We start from the raw sequence: 24543 nt of genomic DNA, 5'->3' as shown, positions 1-24543 counted from the left end.
CTGCTATTCGCTTCAGAAGTCCAAGGTCAATTTTTGGCTATTTTCCACACGTTCTACAACGTCTCAACGAAAAATCCAAGCGAAAATTGAAAATTTGATGAATCCATTTTCTCATAATTGTTAAAAGCTATCAAAAGAGACCGATATCGTGAAGATCGGACGGGTATTTATCGAGAAAAACAGAAAAGTTTGCCCCATAGAAAATACATGGGGCCGCGACGGGTGGTATCCCCTCTTAAGATGAGAAATATATTTTGTCTTCTTCCAGTGTCTTCTTTGCAAAAAGTACCATTTTCAGGGGTTTTCCAAGCAGATGCATGAGACTGTTGATTATGACACTTAGATGAGACTTTGGTACCTGATGTGGCGGCCTGTGGGCGACGACGACGTGCCACCTCTGAAGCATTTATGTGCACATATTTCATTACAGGCTCCTATTTATTTTGCACTTTCACCCATAGCATGACCCTGTAAGCCAGTCAAAGTAAGCAATGAAGCTTTAAGTATTTAGTCAAGGCACATGTTCTATCTAAAACTGAGAATAGAGTAGCGTTTGACTGAGTTGTAATCGTGTGTGTCTAATCCATTCTGTGCAGGAGTATCAGGTCAGCATGCCAAAGGAGGCTGAACAAAAGGTACCCAACGCTGAGAGGTGTAGGGGAACTGCTGGATGTGTGGCAGCAGCTGTCCCAGACTGGGGAGGCACCTGGCGTGGAGGACCATATGGTAATCTACCAAAAAACGCACCCGCCTGCAATCGTACTTGCTTCAACTGTGGACCTCGAGATCCTCCACCAGTCATGCCACCTGGGTGAGACGTTCCAGTACTGCCCCTCTGGTTTTCCTCAGTTGTACTGCATTCACAGGATTCTTTGTGAGGAGGCGGTGCCACTTGTTCTGGCACTATTCGCGATTCCAGCGAAGCCGTGGCGACCTGGCGGCGATTGCGAAAAACTGCGAGTGGAGGTCCGAGCGCGCGTCCGGACAGGGAAGCGGGACGCCGGTACACGTTTCTCTTGCTTATGGACAGAATGCCGGAAAGAATGTATCGAACTCGAAAGGAGGAATGTTGCACTATTAATTTCTGCACAGCCTGTGGAAATACCCCACACTTTCTTTTTCTAATCAAGAAGGACAGTCTTATCTTCACCACGGTCTGGTGTACGATCTTATCTCAATATTAATCTCAGCAATACATAACGAGTCATCGGAATTTCTTTGTCGTGTTGACATGTATGCATTTTCAGACCTCAGGCAAAGTAAACAATATCACCGTACTAATGCGGCATAGCCATGGATGCTCTCTGGGAGAGACAGCTTCTGTCCGGTGCCGCACACATATCAACGAATGACTCCCAAAGGTAAATATTCCACACCAAGTTGTATGCGAATACCAAGAGCAGTGCTGAAAATGAATAATTCACTTTGCCAACGCACCTCTAGCAGCACTCAGATGTTCGCCGCAGAGCATATGACATGTTAAGTAGTTGCACATGTATGGTTTTAAGCCAAGACAAGGTGTGAGATATACGAATGTGTACCAAGGATTTATTTTCAAAATATATATTGTTCACGTATGTCTTTGGCATACAGTCACAGAGTTCTGCAAACATCAGGGTGGTAGCTACAGCGTCGCACAGCACGTTTTGTTATCACCACACCAAATAAAGGAGTGTTCTCTTGAGCTCTTGCAAATGCTCATGTGAACGTTAACTTGTGTATTACATCTTTAATGACCACTTGTGTCTCAAAGTTCCGACAAAAAAAAAATCAAATTCTTAGAAACACTACACTTCGAACGGAGCTGTTGTTCGTTTGCAACACTCACATGTAAATACTATACGAGACTATCGGAGGAGAGAAACATATGTTCCCTTGCAGACTACTAATCCACATTCCAAAACACATGCTATGTCACTCTTCTCAGCAACTAATCCCTGCTTTGCCTTCTTAAATTCTAAAATGCCTTCCTTGTTCGCTCGAGTCCCGACGGTATGTGAACAAACTCCGACGACAGAAACTGTTTGCCTCTGAGTTCAACTGCACAGTATGAGATGACCAGCAGACAAAATTGATTCCTTTTCATGAACGATCTGTGGGCGTTAAAAACTCAAACAGATGAACCTAATTCAGCCGATACCACATTTCCTACGCTGGCTTTGCTCGGAGACCTCCTTTCGTCCGCCATCTTGGAAGTTCAGGGCGCCACCTGTAGTTCATTGGAATCGCGACTTGCCATCAAGACCTGCGGCAACGTTTGCCAAGCTTTCCAACGTGACCGAGTATGCCCTGACCTCGATGTTCAGGGCAGTTGGGACTCTGGAACGTGGCCACTTTGACTTGGGCAACTGGCAGTTTTGAGATCGTCTTCTGAGTGCAGGCAAAGTGTTGTTCATTGTCTTCAGTGCGTCTCCAGTAAGGTTGGAGAACGGGGCTACAGGTATGATTTCGTTAGTTTTTTCTCACATGTATGTGTGTCAGAAAAGTACCGAATGTTGCATGCTATGTTGGAGATCAGTACAAATGCACAGATACATGTACTCTGACGTGTTGAGTGATACTTCCCAAATGCAGTCCTGTGATGGCACCTGAGCAGTGTGGCACGAAGACCGGGAGCACACATACGAAACTGGCACAAATATGCAACGATAAAGGATGCAGCTTCTGTATGGAAGCCCCCCTTCAGACCCCGATGAAACTATGAACCCAGCATTGTGGTCATTGCTTAGCCAAAAAGAGAACTGGCAGAATAATGGAGGACCTTCGTACACATTCCTGTGGAACAACCCATTTAGAATGTACACTAACAGAAAATTGTCTTACAAATCAATGAGTACCCAAGCAAACACGTAAAACAGGTACAAACAGGCAACGGCACAGGATGCAAGTCAAGATATTTTTGGTCGGACACAACAACGCATTAGAATTCCTAAGCTCAGAAGTGTACTTTTGTCGAGCCACTGTGCGCACACATAGGGCCTTGTGTTCAAGGTTTAGTCCCGGGAAAGACGGTTTTTACCCCCACGGTTTGCGTCATCGCCACTGAAGGAGTCTCATGTTCGTCTCCAATATGATAACTATTTCGTTTTTTCTAAAATTTGTTTTAAAAATTACCCGAAATTGTTCCCCTCTTCCGATTATGACACGATATAAAACCTGAACGCAAGGCCCTATGTTTACACCCTTGTGACACAGGCCAGAGGTGCACACCTGCCTCGGGAAGCTCTTGGAAGCTTGCAGTACGGTGGTGACTCACATGGGGGCTGCCTTTTTGGGCCATAATGAGACTCCTCTGGCCGTAATGAGACAGCCATGGTCATACTGAGATTTTGGCCGTAATGACTTCAGCTATAATGGTACGCTACCACTGCTTCATATTCTGGGGTTGCTGACTGTGTCCACCGCACGTTGTTGCGGCACGTGCAACCCCACCACCAAGCTCATGGTTACATTTTACCACACATGTAGATTTCCAAGCATGGAATGGAGACGAAGAAAAAGGTCCCTTGCCACATTCGTGATGCAAACTGCTGCAAGTCGTTTGTCGAATGGGGACATGAAGAGGAATTTCATTGCAACCGGTCTGGCACTTTTACGAGCTCCCGAACTGGAAAACGAAAACTAAAGTCTCAAGGAAGCTGTAGGTCCGGAACGTATTGTTTCTCTGCCATGGTGGTTACAGCGAAGGGAGGCAACGAAGAACAGGAGCTTCATGTGACCTATCAGGGCATTCACTATGGTAATGATTCAAGCATTGGGCACCAGTGGCTCTCACAAACCGAAAGAGCTCCTCTGGCTGGTAGGTGTCTGCGTATATAAAAAAATATTTTGCAATCTATTTCATTATTGATTGTGTTTAGCAAACTAGCATCTTTTTTTCCTCACACGTTTTGGGGCTCTACGTCACATATCAACTTTTACTGGTCAAAATGAATTAATGATGGAGAATGTATATTGTCTGAGATGGTTGTGTGACAGAAACTGAAGCTAAAAAATTTTGGCCGAAAAAGGAAACACTGCACAAGAAACGCCAAACTGAGCTGCATGTTCAAGAACCTTGTAAGCAACTGGTAATAGCGAGACCAGACAGTGTAGTCTGATGTCTTAAAAAGACTCAGGTGATCATGATGGAGAAGACAAAAAGATGGAACAGCTACCTCACATTATATGCGTTATGCATGGTTTCAGGCAAACTCCGCGAGGGCGTCCCATTTCAAGCTATTCTGCTTGAGGTTCGAGATACAGCTGGCATCAACATGCCTCGGATTCACCTCCATAACATAATTATAGAGTAATATTACTCTCCAGTAGGGAGAAAGGTGTTATGCTACTCCCTTGAGGGAGTGAGGAGACGCCCTTTTGAGCGTAACTGTACTCTCCAAAAGGGTGTTATATATGTGGCAAAAAAGGAGTTAAAGTACACCCTGCTTTTAAGAGTGTAGCCATGTAATAATTTTCAATGGCATCTGATATTTTACTTGTCATATGAAAAGCTATAATTTAAATCAGGTGCTCAATCTTGTAGGTGGCCGAGTCAGGACAGCAGCTAGACACTGTGGGGATAGGTTCATCTCGCATGCCAGCTGACTGTGGATGATGATGATAATCATGGTGATGATTTGGTGTCTAGTGGTGCAAGAATAGCATAGGTTATAATGCGCTATTGCTTTGATTAAGAAGGTGCACCATTTTAACTTCCCATTCTGTTCGAGATTAGCAATTAGGTTCGTTGTTATGCGACTGGAGTGATGTACAAGACGGACGAGATCAAACATTTGGCTGGGTTCAAGCAGCCAGTGCTACTGTGTATATATGTTTTTCAGTCGTCTTGATACATCGCTGATGAAAAAAAGGCGGCAAAACCTTAGCTCAAATGGCTGAGGTGGGACGTTTGGGGCAAACCCAGGACAGTAGTCAGCCCTCTTTAGGGTTAGCCCTAAGCAGGTGCATACGCCTCGTCCTTCCTCGTCTGTTGACTTTAGATGAGAAAGATTAACGTCTCGAAGGAAAACAGAAGACACTATCAAGATACGGGCGGTTCATCCCCTATCAACATGACGTGGTGAATTGGGATACATGCCATATAGGTTTGTGACGCTGGGGATTGACTTCTCTGAGAAATGCAATGGTTTTCCCGATTGAGGCAGCTGTAACTTCAAACGACATGCCCTGCGCGAAGTTGCAGTGCAGAGGGACCCACGAGGACTTGTCGGGAAAACGTTGGGCCACATGTTTTCGTGTGAGGGTCTCACCTGCATCCTTCCGGTGCCCTATTTCAAGGTAACGCCCACAAAAGAATATTTAAAAAACGAAAAGCAATGTAAAACCCGGGAAAAGAGAGCGATGGGGCAACTGGCCGGGCCACGAAAAGGGAGTATAGAAAACGCAGCGATTGATGGAGAACCGAGGTTCAGCGGCCAGTAAGTTGCGGAAGTTTCCTAGCTGTATTGGTCATCACTAAAAAAGGGAGCGAGAATGTGGCAACTCTGGTCGTTACCGCACTAGCAGACATGCACTCTGATGGCTAAAATCGAAAATTATGTAACAGCTCAAGTTACCACCACAGCAGCAGGGACGTGTAAGCAGGCGTTCCTTTGTGAATGCTGCACTGGGCTGCTGCGAGATATGCTGCTGCGAGATAAAGAACTGCTGCGAGATATGCTGAGTGGCGATGAATGGCATTTCTGTCCACACTGTAAAAAAAGAAGAAAAAGCAGGAATTTTAACGGACGTTTTCCTTAAGTCCGATATAACAACGCAAAAGGACGCGGAACCGGGCTCCACGTTGCGGCATTCCGTGCGACGGCCGAGACTGGTCGAAACGCTTTCAAACCAATATGGCTCATTTATGCGAGGTAAGTGTCTATGTTATTTCATAACATCTTATTTATAGGCTCAGCCTGTAATCAAAGAGTATGTTACAACAAAAAGCAGTCAACAACATTAGCAACAGAAAAGCTACGAGTTCTGGTGCTAGTTGTCTCTGTCAAATGAAAATTTTACATCTGCATCCATATCCACGGGTCATTTGTTATCTTGTACTGTCTAATAATGCATTTTGCGCATGACTTTCCCGAAACAGGATGCTTTCTCGCCTCAGCACCACACCAGAAGACATTACAGTTCCACTTGACAAGGGAAAAAAAGTACAGAGTCTTTGAGAGCTGTCTGCTCCTGCTCTTTCAACTATGTCAAACGTGCTACACTCCAGCTAGGACAACCTTCAGTTCAGAAGGAACATTTCTGACAGTCAACTGCATTTGTTCCAATGAACCATCGTGCATGAACCAGCCAGCCAACCATAAATGGAAAAGCAGTTGGGAACCTTCTGCTGTCAGCTGCCATCCTATTCACTGGACCAAGTCCAGTCAAAGTGCTCGGCCGCTTCGGCACATGGCAGTGTAGGTATAATCATGGAACAGATATACAAAGTATATGAAATAAATTAACCTAAGCACTGTCATTACCTGTAGGTGACGTGTGACAGGATTCTCTTTAACTACCAGAGGGGTTTCCTTCTTCCCCCTATTGAAAAGGTAAGCTACAGTTTATAAATCAGCTGAGACAAAGTATGGGTATATCGTGTGTACACACTTCATATGCCACCTTGATAGATGTTTCTGTTTGTGTTGTGAGATGACTGTTCTCTAAGGGGTGTTTGCTCATCTTGCAAATTTGCAGTACTGCATATCATAGCAATCACAATAAAAATGTATTCCATGATAAAGGTGTGGACGAAGCAGCAGCACCAGTTGCTGACAGAGCTGAGAAGGCACTCCATTGAATTAGTTGGAGATGGCCGCTGCGATGCACCAGGATTCCGCGCAAAATACATGACGTACTCCTTCGTAGCGTCACTGAACAAAACTGTTCTGGCCAATAGATGCGCTGATCAGCAATCCCTCTGGAGTGCGTATAGAAATTAAACATTTAGACGGTCGAGCTGTACGCCATTCTCAAAGTACGAACTGCAAACGAGAATCGTCATCTACTACTATGACGTCACTCAGAAGGACAGCAGCGGCTCAGCAGCTTTCGACCTGCTGCCCGCGCAGCACAGCGGGAGCAGCGCTGTCGCAGCAAGTTGTCTACTAGCTCAGCGCGCTGCTCTAGTGGACAGAAATTAGTTGTTCGCTGGCAGCTCAGGCAGCGGCGCTGCGCTAGTAGACACAACCAAGGCTGCGTCGTCTGCAACCGTCGGCTTGAGTATCCCACACACACTACGAGGACCCTGTTCACATGTAGCGTATGCGTATTTCTTGCAATGATTTGTAAATTTCAACAGGCAAACCTTTGGCAAACAACGGCGAATATACGCCTGGGATAGTATAGCGCGGTATCTTTTAGCCCACCATGCCAGCATATGTACCATACCTCTGACAAACAACGCCGTCTATGCATTTCTTCCAAAACAGCACGCTCTCGCCTCTCCGACCGGCACACCAATCTTCCAGCCACCATAGTTTTCGGGAGCGCGTTGCATGCTTACGTTTCCTACGTTCAGGGCGGTGTCCGGCCGATTCTGCCTGTGCCACTTATTCGTGACTTTCACCCAAAAAGTGACACAGATTTCGACAGCACCCATCAAATGGTCTATACTGGGTCCCAGAGGAGGAAGAGGGCACAAAGAAGTCATGTTGCACAAAGAAGGGAAACTGTTCAAAGAAAAAAAAAAAGTGATGAAGAGTATTATGAAGCTGAAATACTAGGCCTGGCTTGTAATGTATTTTATGAGTTCTGTCTGATTACTGAGTGATTTCTTAGTTTGACCAGAGTTGACTGTCAAATTGTATCTCGCCTGCTGTAACCATGAAGCAAGGGAGACCATACGTATGATCGGCTACTAGTACGGTCCGTTTTCAAGTGAGCCACGCGTCTCAAATGAAATGAATCCCACGATTTGGAATGGTGATTAACAGCCTTGACGCTATGAGAGAGCGCCAGTCCAGCCCCTACAGTCGAAAGTCCGTTTCTTCCGTTTGGTCTCGAGCATTATCCGAGGGAGGAGGCAGTTGTGCCAAAGCTCCTGAAGAAAGAACAAGGGTCGAGCACCGAAACGGGGGGAGGGAGGAGCTTCAAGATACAAGGCAGCGGTCACTACAGCAACTCCCAAGACAAGGCACCACCAACAGGGAAAAGACGACGATCAGTGATCCAGCTCCGTGATCATATTAAATGTGTGTACCACAAAATCTGGTATGTCGTGTGCTTCCTCTCAGCGTGGACTCACGCGTCGGCAGCGAGCCGTCACACAAGCTAGTACCTGCGAAACTCCAGCTAAGAGTGACACCTCATTTCCATCACTGGAATAATCAAGCATTCGAGATTTTACAAGAAAAATAGCTGAAGAAGCTCCGGACATACTGTGGAATAGCAGCAGCAGGAAACCAGCACATCCACCCAATGTCAGCGCAGTTTCGGATATGGAAGACTTGCATTCTATGAAATGCATGTCTATATTAACGGAATACTTGGACCACCTAGTGCCAGTAACAGGCGTTGAAAAGAATGAAGTTCTTGCCAAAAGACTCGGCCAAAGCCGACATTCTAGTATGCGCACTACAAAGAACTGGCCGTCTGGCAACCTCAAACTTCAAAAGAATTCTGCACTGTGTAAAGCCTGAAGGACTTGTCAATGGCGTCTTGTATACAACAAAGCAGGAAATGCTGAGGCCAGGAGACCCACAATGAAGATCTGGCTAATAAGCAGTGCCTTCAGAGCATTGAACGTAAGCACTGTCTGACGAGAGCGCTTATGTTAATTTATTTTATATACCTTGTACTTGTATATCTGTTCCGTGATTATACCTGCACTGTCTATGCATATTCTATGATAAAGACGTGGAGATCACGAAAACAGGGCATACTCATTTGTCGGTTTGTCAGACCGCATAGTACAGGATGGGAACGAAATTGGTGCCCTGAGATCAAGCGCCATGCCTCGAAAGCTGGGCTAAACGGTCCATGAGGCATGTGATGACATAACACACTGTACCAAACTTGTTGGGAAAGAAGAGTAAGCTTCCCTCTTACACGTCAGACATAAACACTGCTTACAGAAGGAGATACAGTGGGTGTTGAGTACAGCGGCATATACGAGGGGCGTTCAAGTTAAACCGGGACTTTCTATCTCCTGAGTGTACAAATGGCTCGCGCTACTTTTTTGGTCATTTTCACACGTGACAGGCCTCCGCGTTCACCACGTAGTGGCCCACAGTTTGTGCAAAACAGAAGACACGCACATCGAACAGCGAATTGTCATGAAGCTTCTCGTGAATGAAGGCGTAAAGTCATCTGAAATTCACAGAAGACTTCAAGCTCAGTATGGCCACGATACACTTAGCCGCACCAAAGCGTTTGAGTGGTGCAAACGGTTCCGAGACTGCCGTACATCAGTGCAGGACGATCCGGGCCGGGGCGGTTCAGAGCCCTGTGTCATAGTTCCTGAGAACTCATTCAACTTGTGGAGCGCCTGATCCTCAACGACCGACTGATAACATGTCTCGAACTGGATCGAAAGACGGACCTTTCTGTGGGAATGTTGAACACTATCATTCATGAACACCTCCAGTCTCGGAAAGCCGGGCCTCATCACCAAAAGAGTCCTCCTGCTACAGGACAATGCACGCCCGCATAGCGCGCATCTCACGACACGCACCTTACAGGAACTTGGCTGGGAGTTGCTGCCACATCCCCCTTACAGTCCAGACCTCGCAACCAGCGATTTCCATCTCTTCGGGCCACTGAAAGCGTTCCTTGGGGGCCGCCACTTCAGCTGCAACGACGAGGTCAAAAATGCGGTCCGATCATGGCTGCTACGCGTCGGTAAGGATTTCTACGCTGCTGGCATCTAAGCCCTCGTGAAACGCCGGGACAAATGCATTAATGCAGCTGGAGATTACGTTGAAAAATAAAACTAATTTCTCGCCTGTAAGTTCATTTTACTTTTGCGAGAAATGAAAAGTCCCGGTTTGACTTGAACACCCCTCGTACTCGTACAGCAGCGTTGGTATCCGTGCAAAGAAAGTTCAGCCGGGTTACTTTTTTCGTCTACCATTTCGTCTACCAAGTCTACCATTCCTGCTCGTTGTAGATAGGCATAGGAACTGGGAAGCAAATATTGCATGGAGGTGTGCAGAGTTGTGCCTAACTCGTTACAAGTAACTCCTTACTTGGTATGGTAAAGGTTACTTTTTTTTGGTAACGAAGTAACGATTCAGTTACTTTTTTTAAAATACTAATAGTAACGGAATCAGTTAAAAAAATGGTAACTCGTTACTGACGTTACTCGTTCCTTTTCTTCAGCGCGGGGGAGCACATTTCGGCACTGCGTGTGGGGCAATGCGTGCGGATTTGACCTGCATGACCTACGACCACGTGTGACTCAAAGTATTATTGCAGTCCCTCGCTGGCTGTGTTGTTGTCTTTTCTCTTCTTTCCGTAATCTCCGACCATCACTCCTTCCCAAGAATGGGCACCAATTGCGCTATGGCTACAAAAAACGCGTTACGAATTCTATACTTTTCTTGTCTTTGCTAAGCTTCTGAACGTCCTAAATTAAGACGCAGACCCTCGACTGTTTTTGGGAACCGTTGGTGATAGGTGGCACTAAAACCGGCGTTTTTTCTTGTGTTTTCATAATCTCCGATCACCCGCACTTCGGAAAGAAGGGAGAAGGTCCAGGCAAACTGATAGAGACTCATGGGAAGGGGCCGAGAGACACGGAGCACGAAGGACGGACGACAAATTTGGTCAAGTTTGGACAAATTTGGACAAGTCTGGAGGTGTGCCACTACTTCTCCCCCCAAGCTTACAGCTAACACCTTCTGGCAGTATTTGCTCCGTATGCCCTCTTGCAATGATAATGAATGACAAACATGGCTGAGGAAAACTTGTGTCTATTTTTGTCTTTCTGGATCATGCAGGACGTTCCATTTGACGACTTGTGCCGTTATGCAAGACGAGGAGGTGATGGTTTTCGTGGACAAACACGACCTATTTGTAGCGTCCTCACTTGTCAGCGGTGCATGTGTGCTACATATTTGCAGCATTTTGGGTGTTCCGCATAGAGTACCCACTGGGATCCCATAAGATGACATTTCTCGAGCACGCCTTCGCAGGGCTGAGCGAAACTTGGGCCGAAGTGAAATGCATGGAGTTTCTGAAATTCTGCGTCCTGCATGGCGGACATGACGATCAACCCAACGAAAAATGACTTCTGAAAAAACTTCCGTTCCTAACTCATAGAAATGTCTGTAATAAAATACCCCGCCATAGTGCCATTTGCCAAATTGTGCCATTTGGGGGTACGAAAATTACCGTACGAAGAATATATATGTACCTTTTTAATGTTCTGGCTATACTGCCCTTCAAGCCACGGAGTTCCAAATTTACTCCATCACAGACGGAGTAAAAAAATACTCCTCATTGGAGGAGTGAAAATTGTAATAAAAAGGGGTTTGCTGTGGGAGAAGCGATTTACTCCTCTTGGGGAGTTAATGTACACTTTTTTTTTCTAACAGTATGAGGCTCCGAAAAGCATAATCTTCACCTATTTTTTCCGATGCGATAGCTCCTCAATGTTCCTGTCATTTAACATGAACTTGAGTAAATTCGGCGCGCGCTTCACATTGATGATGGGGTAGAAAAGCGACGTCCACTTTGCAAATTTTCGAGTTCAGTTCGTAATAATTAGCATAACAAAGCTCAAGTTAGATGAGATTCATCAGGAGGTAGTTAAAAACCTAGTAAGACCAAATGTCGTTGACTGCGTGACTCTAGGTGACGTAGTTTTATTATTATTATTCAATGACACATTTTCTGGGAGACCATGTATACACAACGCGTGTCATTTCTCTTCTAATTTTTAAACTTAAATTTCAAGTCTACTTGTCGGAAACTTGCGCGTTAAACTCTGCAGGCCTGTTCCACTAACGTTTCGTCCGGCGACCACAGCGCAGATCGGGCCTCTGTTGTACAGCTGCAGTACCATTCGATCGTGTGTGTCGTATTTTATGCCGTTCCCCTGTACTGCGATGGCATCTCTACCAAAGAAAAGAAAGTCGGGTACACATACATGACGATGATGATGATGATGATTCAGTTTTAATGGCGCATAAGCAACTCAGGCTATATGGCTACACAATACAATTGTATTGTAAACTGCTCTAACACCTTGAAGAACAGGAGGGGTCAGATTCCTACAGTAATGTCGTACCGTTTCCCCGACAAACCATACGAGAAAGCTAAGCGAGAAGCGTGAGTGACAGCAGCATATCCCGCTTGGGTGTTCAAGTTGGTTTTTCCTATTGCTGTGGTTTGCTGGTGCACGAACTGTCGCACTAAACAGCTGCAGCGTGCTTGCATTTCAGTTGCATATTGCATTTTCAGTTGTAGCAGCTTTGCGGGCGCAACTGGCGGAAAGCACTGTACGAGGGGCTTATGAGACCTATAACGAATGTTAAGTCATTACGTGGTAAGGTATAGGGACCGAGCCGGCGTGTTTCGCTGCGATAGGCGCGCCCCCACGCGGGACGCCCGAGAACAGCGTCGGGAGGGCGTCCGTCGCTGTTTAGCACGAGGAAGCCTTGGCAATCGCGTGATCTTGGATCGGACGTGGATGGCATCGGATCAGGAGCGGGTCAGACTCGGATAAACCGCGAGATTGCGCCATCAGTTTGCTTCACACTAGGTACAGAAGATAGAGTACAAGGTGTACGAAAGCCGCTCGCGCATCTGAGAGAGATCTCTGGCTCTGGCGTCTCGAGTCGAGGTGCGCGTTCGGCGCCGATCTTGCGTTTCACTTGCAATAAACTCTACTTACCCCGTTTGGTGCAAAATGTGTTGCTGTGCTTGGTGCCGTATAATCTTTCGTGGAAGCTAAACCTGTACTTGCTGTCGTGTATCCTTTGGTAGCATCATGGACGCTCAGGACCTGTCCTCGCTACAAAAGCTATGCCGCTCCGGGGTTTTCACTGTCGGAACGAAAGAGAGGAAGTCGCCCGCGTGGATGAAGTTTGGTGACAGCTTTTTTTGTTGCCCCCCCCCCCTTTTTTTCTCTCTCTCTCTCTCTCTCTCTTTTTTTTTTTTTTTTTGCTGTTTTGTGCTGACGGGAAATAACGTTCATTTCCTAGAAAACTGGCCTGATATATCGAGCATATAGAAACTGAACTACTGCTGGGTGCCGTGGGAGACGCGGATTTTTCGGATAGGATGCGGATGTGAAAAAGCTCATCCGCGCAGGGCTTTAGCTCACACGACAAAAAGTATTACTGAGACCTGCCCATCACCGCTAATCCCCAATCTCCGTTGCCGGCACCGTGCACACCGGAAACAATGCCATAAACTTAACCACCCAGGATTGCAATACGCGTGTTATGCTACAGAAGCAAAGGCTATGGTAACCTTGCAGAAGTCTGTGCCACAGCATATTGCTTGCTCATTAAAACCCAACCCAACCAGAGAAAAATTTAAAATAAAAAGAATTAAAACAGGAGCACAAGAAACAAATATAGCACCCCACTGGACACACGCAACGTGGGTCACTGTGGTCGTAATACCCTCTGTTACAAAAAAAAAAAAAATATTTTCTCCCGTATACGAAAAAACACCCTCGAGATTTTTTAATATGTTGTAGTGGAAGGCTCGTTCTATAAAACTGCGTTGGTTTCAGGCGTCTCTTCCGACCTCTTCATTGCGTGTTTTACGCTCGATTGTAGCGAATTTCGGAAAAATGGGGGGAGGGGGTAGCATTCTGCTCAATGAGCGAAAGTCATCCCCATATCATCGTCATCATGTATTTTTCTCTCTCTCTCTTGGAAAAATCGCATACTTCCTCTTTTTTTCCTGCAATGACTATGAAAGATACGTGTCTGGCGATTTTTCCTGTTGAAGTATTTCTTGAGGCCTTGGCAGGAACAAATATTCATTAAAATTTAATGGTTTGATTTTCCACAAAAAAAAATCGCGAAGTAGGAGGAAAATTGCGAAACTTCCGGTCTTTGTATACCTGCACCGATTACAGCACGACAACCGGGAGTTGGATGCTGTGTTGAGCATAGTTCCCTCTATACGCAAAAGAAAACCGCACAGTTCTAGGTGCTTTCTATGAGCCGCAGTTGCCGTTCACGCCAGGCACGGTTTTCGCCTGCGCTGTGAACTTTGCTCGTGTGTAGCACCCGCCACATTGAGATTTGGGAAGAAATGTTTCGTGGTGTGTCGCTTTGCACTATTAGGGACTGCTAAAAAAAATCGTAAAAATGTGGGATCATTTCGCGGGGAATCGCCAAGCTGCAATTCTAGAGAGCTCCCGACACCTGCGTCGAGACCGCCGTAGATGGCGCTGGGCGCGGGGTGCGCAGCGGCGCCGCCTACACGTTACTCGGTCCCTATAGAAACGAAGTCCAACACGCTATTTGTGTTGCTGTAGAGATAACGATTCAGGAATTATGGGTATGACTCTAGAAACCGGAACGCTACGTCATTGTGTGATTCATTCACTCTCGCTACCACTTAGCTGTATGTGGTCGCAGGAATTTGCTAAATTTAGTTTGTGCTGGGACTCATGGAGCGGGGGCCATGAGTGTACCGAGAGGGGGAAAGGGGGGTCGCCCCCTCCACAACAAGAAAAAAAAACTCCAAAGTCACTGTGAAAAGTGTGGCTCTTTAGACATAACGTAGTCATGATTATTAACTGACGTCGTAACATGAACCTCTGAAGAACCGCAGAGTCCGCAGCGTCCATTTCCTGGAAAAGAGGGGGTGCACGCTTTGCCTTGCATTATCTACATGTATATGGAGAATACTGCACCTTTGCCGGAAAATTGCGCGCCTCGGAACGACGGCTTTCGCCAAGTAGCAAGGGCTATATTGTACAATGCCATGGGGTAAATTTCAGGCGAGCTTTCTGTTTTTCAAAAAAAAAAAGAAAAAAAAACGCGGGGGTGACTTCACAAATTTCAGAGAGAAATCGGAAAAAATTATTTTTTTCGAGAATTATCGGTAAAGGTGCTCAGAGAGGTACTGAAGGTTTACCTCATAATTTTCCGAAAAATACATATTTAAATATACTTGAAGAAAAATAGCATAGGCTCTTTGGCTGCACGTTGAACATATGTTTATAAGTCCCAAACGTCGCCACACCAGCATTGGACAGCTGTTTCGGCCTTATTGGGCCTTCATCAGCAATGCGTAGTTTTGTGCACGTTAGGTGAAACACCCTATACATACTAGGGCCATACTTTTTGAGGTTCTATTTCTCAGCAACATCGGGGGATAAATATTTGGTTATATTTTGCTCAACACTCTCTTAACCTTTCTGGATACCATATGACTTCGATCCTTATTGTGAAGGGGCTCATTATTTCATTTCCCGCATCACCACCAGCAATGGGGTACATATCACCCCTGGCGATGAAACTCCCCATTCATCTCACAGTGAAGTTGTTGTTGTTGAGTATAATCAGGTTGAACTGAACCAGATTCATCCCAATTAAGGCTGAATCGGATTGAATCAAACAGAAATCTTCGGTTCACTCACACCGCACACTAGTAGGTACAGTGTGCCTTGACAGAGGGATACACTTAAAAGGACCTTGTATATTTATGCGTTTACTACGTTTTCAGGACCATATCCAATGTACCAAACGAATCTTCACCAGTGGATGACGATGATGACAGCTTTGACGTGTTGACAAAATTGACAAAAAAGCTGCCCGTGGGAGGCGAATCCACCATTTGTGGAAAATACTGGGCCGTCTAGTAATCGGCAGCGTAATTCGAAGCGCGGCTGCTATCGAGGCTAATAGGCTGAAAACAGCCGCCACGGAATCTTATGGTAAATTCCACTGGTCGATCTGGAGCCAGCACGCGAATCCGCGGGAGAGCAACGAAATCCGACGCAGTGGGCGCAAACCGGCGAACCCAGAATCTGCCAGTGGAAATTGATCCGGAGCATACCGGAAGCTGAAAGAAGCCATCGCTCACATCCGGTTTCGAGAAAGTGCACGCACCGCACGGACGCCGATCCGCCCGCGTTTTTGAAAGTACCGTATCGCCCCGTGTACTTGGGAAAGCATGGAAAAGCAGGTTACTCCAGCTGTGCATCGCCTCTTGGAGCTAATTAGCAGCACGCATAGTTCCGAGCATGGTAAGTTTGCACTTCGCATCACGAGTTATGGCGTAAATTGAAAGGGAACGCCGTACATGATGAACGCTACAACTGTGCACGAAAGAAAATTAGATATTTAAAAATAAATTAAATTATATACAGTCGACCCCCGTTTATCCGGACTTCATTTATCCGGATCCCGCGGTATCCGGACAAAAGGCACGGGAACAGATTTTCCTCCATGTATTTTGTTCTCGTTTATCCGGACTTCAGCTTCCGGACTCGGACAAGAATTCCAGGGAACGAAAGTCGAAAATTCTTGTAATCCAGCTTCAGTTATCCGGACTACCGTGAGTAAGAGGAGAGCTGACCCCACTTCGTCACCCTTTTCGCTGTTTTGGGGTTATTCCCGTCACACGTCAGGGACCTACATTCCTCCGTAGGGGAGACAACCGTGCACGATGACCCCCTTTTCTATTTGTGTGCGTCACGTTGACCAGTCGAGTCATTTGGAAATATCTCGAGCAACTGTCCGGTTCTAGAGGGGAAAACTCCAACCCGAGGGCCTGCTGCTTACGGCCCGTTGAGCTGGGATTCCTGATGCAGAAACTCACTGCGACTGCCGTAGATGATGCTGCGGTTTCTGACTACGTTGACGTCGATAAGGATGATGACGCGTGTGCAGCTGTGACTGATGACGGTGTGATTGCTGCTGTTGTCTCCGATCATGTGCAGCTAGACGGTGCCGATGACGCCAGTGAGAAACAAGGCTCGGACATTGACACTTTGCGACCGCACTGACATTCTTCGAGCAGCGCAACAGCGTGGCTCACCTCTATGCAATTAGCAAAAGTTTGCAGGAATCGAGTGCCTACACTACTATGTAACAGCTGTCATTTACGAGATTTCTGTGTTTTAATTAAACCTTGCTCTGTAGGACGTCTCTATTCGGTCGTTTCATTTATCCGGATGCCCCGGTATCCGGACGATTTCGCCGGGAACGGCATCGTCCGGATAAACGGGGGTCGACTGTATTAAATTGCAGTCAAACCTCGTTACAACGAAACGCGATATAACGAAATTCGCGATAGAGCGAAATAATTTGGATTCCCCGGCAGAGGGCCATAGAGATCAATGTATTTTAACTCCCGCTACAACGAAACACTTTTCAGCCGCCGCCTCGATAATCGAAAGAACAAGATAAGGTTTATGACTCCAAAGCCGACTTTAGGGTCATGAAAACAAAGGGCGCAAGCAGCGTCCTGTTCCCGCGACGAAAGATGGCGCGCGCGATTAGGGTTGGGAGGAATCTGGTGCCTACAAAAGGAAGTCTGAGTCATTGGAAGGTTAGGGATTTTCTTCCGAGGCTTCTCCTTCTCCTTTTCGCGCTTGTTTTGAACTGTCCGGTTGCAGCAAAGTAAAAAGAGCACAAGACGCAAGGCGCCATCGCACGCGTGGGAACGCTTCGTTCGCGTGGCGGCGTAAGTGACGAAATCAGCCTAGATGATTTTTTTGACGGGGACAAACATGCCGTAGCAACGGAGAGCCTTACGGGAAAACGCACTGTCATAGACGTAGAAGGTGTGCGGGAGATCGCAACACGATATGGAGAAAGCTGCGGAGGGCGGCGTACGAACAATGCGTGACACCGCGTCTTCTAGGCACGACGCAGACGCGTATAACCGGCTATTTCACGCAAGAATAAAATACCGTAGGTGCACTTTGGCGCTGTATTTGTAGTTGTTGTCATTTTTCACGCAAAACTTTTCCGCGTCGTAGCGGGAGTTATCGACGCTTATGTACAGCGCGCGCCCTCGCAAAGGTCGCAATCCGTGACCTTCAATTCGGTACAACGAAATGTTCGATACAACGAAAGAAACTGCTGTCCCCGTGGGTTTCGTTATATCGAGGTTCGACTGATATATTTTTGTTGGGCTGCGTCGAAAATTTCATGCGTGGCTCTAATCACTTGTTCTCATAGTTATACGAAGGACGCTCATTTATGGTTTTCTTGAAATTATCTCCTCACGTTGGAGTTGTCCTCGACGCGTATCAATTCGTCAGTATTGGTGTCAAAATGCTGGCAAGTAAATTGCATCAGGGGTACTGTTGCTGCTGCGTAGAAAACGTGTGCATTCTTTTTTTTTTCCAGATGATGGATTAGCAGCGGACCTTTTGGATGGATTCCGACACGAAATCACTTCGTCGGAGACACGTAAATTTATTCGTACTTTCAGTGAAATGTATCTATCTATTATGGAAAGCTGCTCACAAGGTGTCTCGCTTTCAATTAGACGCAGGCGATGTTGCCATTTCCTCACCTGAGCCGTCCGCTGCAGTTTCAGGCGACACCTTAAGACAACCCGGAGAAACACGTGGTGAATATTTCCTTCTCACTGCATATACTATTTTTCACACAAAACCAAAGAAGACTGTAGCTGACTGTGTATTTCATTCAGTTGCAATTATGCAGAATTAAAAAAAAAGAGAGAAGGAAGCTGTACCGAAACAACCTTTTCCCATTTCTCACCTTTCAGCTCGAGGCTGTGAGTGGTCAGAACGAGAAACAAAAATTCTCCTTGACCAGTACGCATTATATTTCCCTCAAGTGGGGCCACTTAAAAGATTCAAGAACAAGAAGGCAATGTTTAACAAGGTGTCAGAAGTTATCAAGGCAAGGCTAGGAACAGTCAGAGGACCAGAGGACTGCTGCAGCGCAACACTTCTGGCCATTCTCCACAGCATGTCCCCTACCAGGATGAACTGGACAAAATAAGAAGTCTCGATGATAGCCTTGAGCCAGATGTAGTGCGTGACGCCAGTGGTGTGGTGTCCCAAAAAAGCAAAGGACCATCCTCATCAGAATTGCCATCACAGACTACAACCACTGACACATCTGCCCACGGGTCTGTAAGCCCAGCACCGACAAACATTTCGAGTGCAGAGAAGAGGAGAAGCCGACAAAGTACAGCACGGATGCATGACAGGAATATGTTTTTTGACACAATTACAGAAATTGAGGAGCAAAAGGCAAAGAGACGAGCTGAGAAAGAAGCAGAAAGGGAGAAGTGAAGGGCTGAAAAAAGAAAAAAGTAATGAAGTAGCAACAAACAATTTTTAAACATTACTTTGTAAAATGCAGTTTCACATAAGAATAAGGAACTGGACTATTTGATGTGATGTGATGTGGAAGAAAAAATGGAGACGTAAGTCACGACGAAGTTGGACTGGCTACCCTAGGCCGCTTGGCTAGTTGGTATTGATTATCAACTGTCATTAGTATTGATTCATAGTGCGCTTTATCCTGTCTAGTTCTTCAGACCTTCTTTGTGCACTCTAGTTCAATATGAAGCAATTTTACGTGCGAAAAAACAGACACAAGTCATCTTCTGGTTGCAACTGTAACAAAGGAGAATGACAGAGGACGCATGAAAGATGCTTACCAAAAAAAATAAAAAAATTAAGCACATGTTCTTCGGCTGTACTTGCTGGCGAACCGCCATGATCGTTACTGGGGCACATAGGCGACGCACCGAAGCCGTTGATGAGATCATCTGCCACGGCTCTTGAAACACGAAAATTCCTGCGGAACTATAACTATGCACATATGCATGAGAAGGAAATTACTAGCGGTTTTACCCACGTACCTCTTCATCAGAGTACCGGTGCACTACGTTGTCAAAGTATCCTGCGACCTTTGGACGCTTGCACGGAAGTGGAGCAAACGCACGTCTGTATAACATTTCGTACATCTTTTGCGTTGTCTCGTCGTCACTGTCGCTATCCTTTGAGCTACATGAGCTGCTGCTCGAAGAACTGCCGTCGCTTAAGGCGGAATCAACCCAATGTATTCTCTATGGGCATTGCTTTGGGAAGTTCATCTCGAAAACTACTGCAGTAATGGAGCAGTACGCCGAGCTGGTAATACATTGGCAAATTCTGCACGTCCTGACATATTTTTTATCTGAATACAGCAAATAGGCGAATTTAGACGATTTTTTGTTTCTGTGAATGCGAATACATGGAGTCCTATGGGAGCAGCAGAAATTACTTCCTCAGACCTTTCAGCGACGAAATAAACGCCTGAAAAATATGTCAGGACGTGCATCTGTGTCCCCTGATGACAGTACAAGCTAAGTTGCAACGTTAACATTCGTATTATTCAAGATGAACGGGACAAATGTGTGGACATTTGTCGTCTGCTAGCATAGGCTGCATTGTGCTGCCCCCAGTGGGCTTCCGCTCCGGGAGAGGGGATACATCGAGATGGGAGGTGCGAGAGCGAGAGGGAAGGCAAACGGCTACGTGGCTACGTGCACTGCGTGAGGTTGTTGTTTCAACCTGCCTTGGCGACGGGCCAGAACGGCGCGTCTTATCATGGTGAATGACTTTGCCTGCTCTATCCGGCGTCAGCGTCGTGCATCGATATTCCTCACGCATGGCCTGTTACTGCGACCTCGGCTGCAATCAGTAGGACATAAATTGGCGTAATCGTGGCGTAATGCACGATACAAATAGGTGTTGAAGAGAAGGTACGACTTGTACTTTCTGTGTGTCAGTTGCGTGATGTTTTCGGGAGTGCGCTTGATTTATTACAGTGGTTCACGACCCAGTGTATGCTTCAGCCCAAATATGGAGCGATATATTTTTCAGTATTCATACCTGAATCTGGCATGGTCAAGATGTGCTGACATGTCATGCAACCAACACAAGTCGATGTGTGGGTGATGAGGTGTCGAGGATGTAACTAAGCGGCCGCTACGGGAAGGATCGCCGTGAAATGTGGCTTGAGAACGAGAAGACCTGCCTTGATTTTGAACAAGTGTGTCGGAAAGACGCGTGAATTGTGTACCATTATTATTGTGTAGCATTCCACTAATGAGGACTTTTCGAACGCCGTGTGCGGCTGTGTTATATACAGCAGCAGGTTCTGTTCGTCATAAATCAGACCATCTGTTTATGGAATTTTATCGTTCATGTGCTTCTCTTCGTTCCTAAGTCCATTTCTATGTACTCTGGGTCATTCCTAAGTGTCGGTGCGATCTGTACTAGTTGTCAGAGGACAAAATTAAAGCCAATCAAATGGACTGTTCATCTGCATAGACAAGTGTTATTCATTTCTGCTTAGTTGCACCACGTACACACAGGTGAGCGCAAATAACATGCATGCGGGTGACCGTAAGTACAAGAGGTACAAAAAAATCCAGCTAAAGTTGTTGACACTGGGCATATAAGACGACGGTTGATCTTGCTTGCGCCTTGCTTGTTATGGATGTCCGTTGAGTTTTTCCAGGTCTAGCTACAGGATTTGTGTGAGACCAACCACACGGCTTCATCCACAGTTATTCGCGTGCTTGCACCGATGGTGCAGCACATCATATTTTCGGCCGTGAACTTATGCTGAATTGTGCGATTATGATACGTGAAATAACAGACGCAGGCAAGTCATGGGGATATTCCTGCCGTCACCCTATCTCCATGGTGTGATTTGCACAACATTTCGATTGGGGGATGGGTGAGGGCGGATATATTTATTACAAAAAGAATGAAAGGGAAGCGCCAGCCACGCACAGTCCGATTGCTCCCGCAATGCGCTCACCAACAGGAGCGTATAAAGTTGTGCATGCATTAGATTGCATTGCATGCAGACTGAGTCAGACGTGTACAATGTACTCGAAAATGTATTTAAGTAAATACAATAAATACTAACGTTAGATTGTAATTAAGATAGAGTATAAGTACACGAAAATCGAAGTAATTAAGATAGAGTAAAATACTTCAAATGGTATTTGAAATACAATTAAGATACTATTTATCCTTGAACGCAAAAAGTCACTGGTCAATGCGGCAACTCGCTGCTATGTGACATGAATCACCTAAACCCCGCGCAATACGCTAGCCGCCGCTGTGTGATAGAACTCGTTTAAAGACAAGTCCCAAAAAGATGACAAAGAGGTACCACATAACTCCACTAAGTATATGTGACCAAAACAAAGCAAACTTCTAGCAGGTCCCTGCCCGGCGAGGTCAGGGTCAAGATCTCTAAATGGAGGCTTCCATGAAGGGCCAATGTCCGGGTCAAGCCCTAGGGACTCAGGAAATTTCCACTGAACAAGCAAGATAATGAAAGACGAGACACAGAAAGTTTGAGAGGGAGATCCAAAATATGTAATTAGGTTATTGAGTACAAAATACCATGAAATCCATTTTAAATAGCGTACAAATACACAAAACAAAACGTATCAAGTAGAGTGCCAAAATACCGCTAATTGAATTTAAAAGACAGTATTTTAAGTACAGTACACCAAATACGTATAGGCTAGACTGACTGTATACACACACGATATCTACACTCGCTGCACGCGAATAACATTATTATGCAGCTTGCCAGGATCATGAAGTTGCCACAGAATTTAAAAAGTTCGTCTAGTTCGCTTATGTCCACTGCTTTATCCCGTAGTTCCATGTGTCTCGTGACTCGTGGATCAACTAGCTCAGGAATCATATATCCTACATAAAAGTTCTTAATGTTAGGCAATATTTTTTGCCAGAACGCAAGGTTCCTCTCGATGGTTACAACTTGCAGGTCCGTCGGCGACCACACTGCGAGTTTGCAGTAGCTCCTCTTCGCAATGTTTAGCTGAGCTTGTATTTGATAGAAGTACTTGTGTGATTCTGGAAGATATAAGCTGCCGTCTTTCGATATTTTTACGCCGATGGAATGGTTGCGAGCGGTTTCTGCGATGGTCATGTAATTCTGTGCTGTTGCAGGGCATTTTATTTCGAGGATTCCGTTGTTGTCGATAAGGCGGTCAGGAGTGGTGCATACGTAAGGTATATCAGGGTCGACGAAAAGGCCACATTTTTTCACTTCAACGTTCGGGTATCTGGCTTGGAATGCTGATGCTGCGTCTTCCTCGTGGTCGATGCCGTACTGACAATCTTTGCTGCGGAACGACTTGGGATACATTATGGCCTTCACTAAAGAAGAGTGCTTGAATGTTTTTCTATGTGGGCGACATATACTATGTATTGAGGTTGATGGTGTCCTCATCTTTCTTTGTGAGTGCCATAGATCAGACTTGTTCTGTTCTAGTGTAGACTTCTGCAGACTGTCAGCTTCCTGGCTGGTCATCTGTATGCCACGCACAAAGTCTATGACTTTCTCAATAAAAATTGTCCTGTCCAGATCTGACTTTTGAGATTGTCCTCCATAGCCCTTGTCCCCAACGGTGCTTGCGAATTTGGGTGTTCTCGATATTGGAGCCCTGTCGAACTGCAACGCTCTTTTGCATTTTCGTTCGTTGCGCTTTTGTCTTGATGTTATTAGTTTCTTCAGAGCGGATGATGGACTTTTCGCGACGAACTTGCGCAGATAGAAGTCGTGCCATCTCGCACCTCTCATGTTGTATGCAAGAGCTGCGACGCGACATCTGTTACCGTAACTTTTACCCTTTGCATAGTCAACGCGTTTGCCACCGACTGTACGCGCCACCATGCTCATGTAGGTCTCAGCGGCATTACTTGTTGCGTCGAGGAGCAGCATATCGGATCTGTCTGCGAATACGTCTACTGCTTTCTGGATTTCTCACGGCAACGAAATATATGTCAGAACACCTAACCTATCCGACCCTCGTGCCGGACCCTCACGAGAACGAAATATGTCTCAACACCTAACCTAACTGACGCTCGTGCAGGACCCCACACCAATCGTCCTCAAATGTGTGTGAGTGCACGCGTGAAATCAAGAACAATTCACGAAATCAGCATGATCACATGTAAGAAAGTGATAGTTCTCAGATGCGAATACCTGATATCCTATACCCAATGGGGAAAAAAAGTAATGTCAAAATTCAGGTGTCCAGTCTCGTGAAATAAGTTCGCGTACACGTCCGACCATGTCTGGCGTTGTCAAGCCCGTACCGGGCCCGGGCCCGGTGGCTGGAGCCCGAGCCCGGCCCGCCTAAAAAACACCAAGCGCGGACCGGACCGGCCCACGGACTTTCGGGTAAGCCCGGGCCCGTGCAGTGCTCTAGACCCGCACGGGAGGATCTTACACTATAATCAAGTTCCTGAAGCCTGGCTGCAATCGACTATGTCGCATTATTACAAACGAAAAAAAAACGAAGAAACAGAGAACGCTACTCAGAAAGGTAATTAACGAACTGTGCTTACGTGCTCGCCCTGTGTCATGTCTTCCGCGGTGGCGTGTGCACCCTAAGTAAAAAAAATCGCTTAGTATTAGTTAATAATATAAAAATATGTATGGAATAAAAGAGGTCACCCTGTACATTGTTCCAAAATGCATTGTCGAAAGCAGAGGCTGTCCGCGGGAACAGAACAAATCTCTCGCAGGCGCCTGTTGTTCTTCCATTCTGACCTTTGTGGTTACATATGCGAAGTGGGCTTACTTTTTCCAACCTCTTCAACCTCCT

The 24543-nt window shown here is 46.1% G+C and overlaps 1 long non-coding RNA gene across 1 annotated transcript in view; it reads right to left on the bottom strand.

Annotated features, from left to right (window-relative positions):
* Positions 1-6498: 6498 nt before the first annotated feature.
* Positions 6499-24543, bottom strand: part of LOC135387117 (uncharacterized) — a 142663-nt gene continuing 124618 nt past the window's right edge. The window contains exon 6 of the long non-coding RNA XR_010420867.1: positions 6499-6525. This is a non-coding gene — a long non-coding RNA (uncharacterized LOC135387117). The remainder of the gene's footprint in view (positions 6526-24543) is intronic.

This window comes from Ornithodoros turicata, chromosome 3, assembly GCF_037126465.1.
Source record: "Ornithodoros turicata isolate Travis chromosome 3, ASM3712646v1, whole genome shotgun sequence".
Lineage (NCBI taxonomy): Eukaryota > Metazoa > Arthropoda > Arachnida > Ixodida > Argasidae > Ornithodoros > Ornithodoros turicata.
The sequence above is the reverse complement of the archived record's forward strand: the minus strand, read 5'-3'. Positions and strand labels throughout refer to the sequence as shown.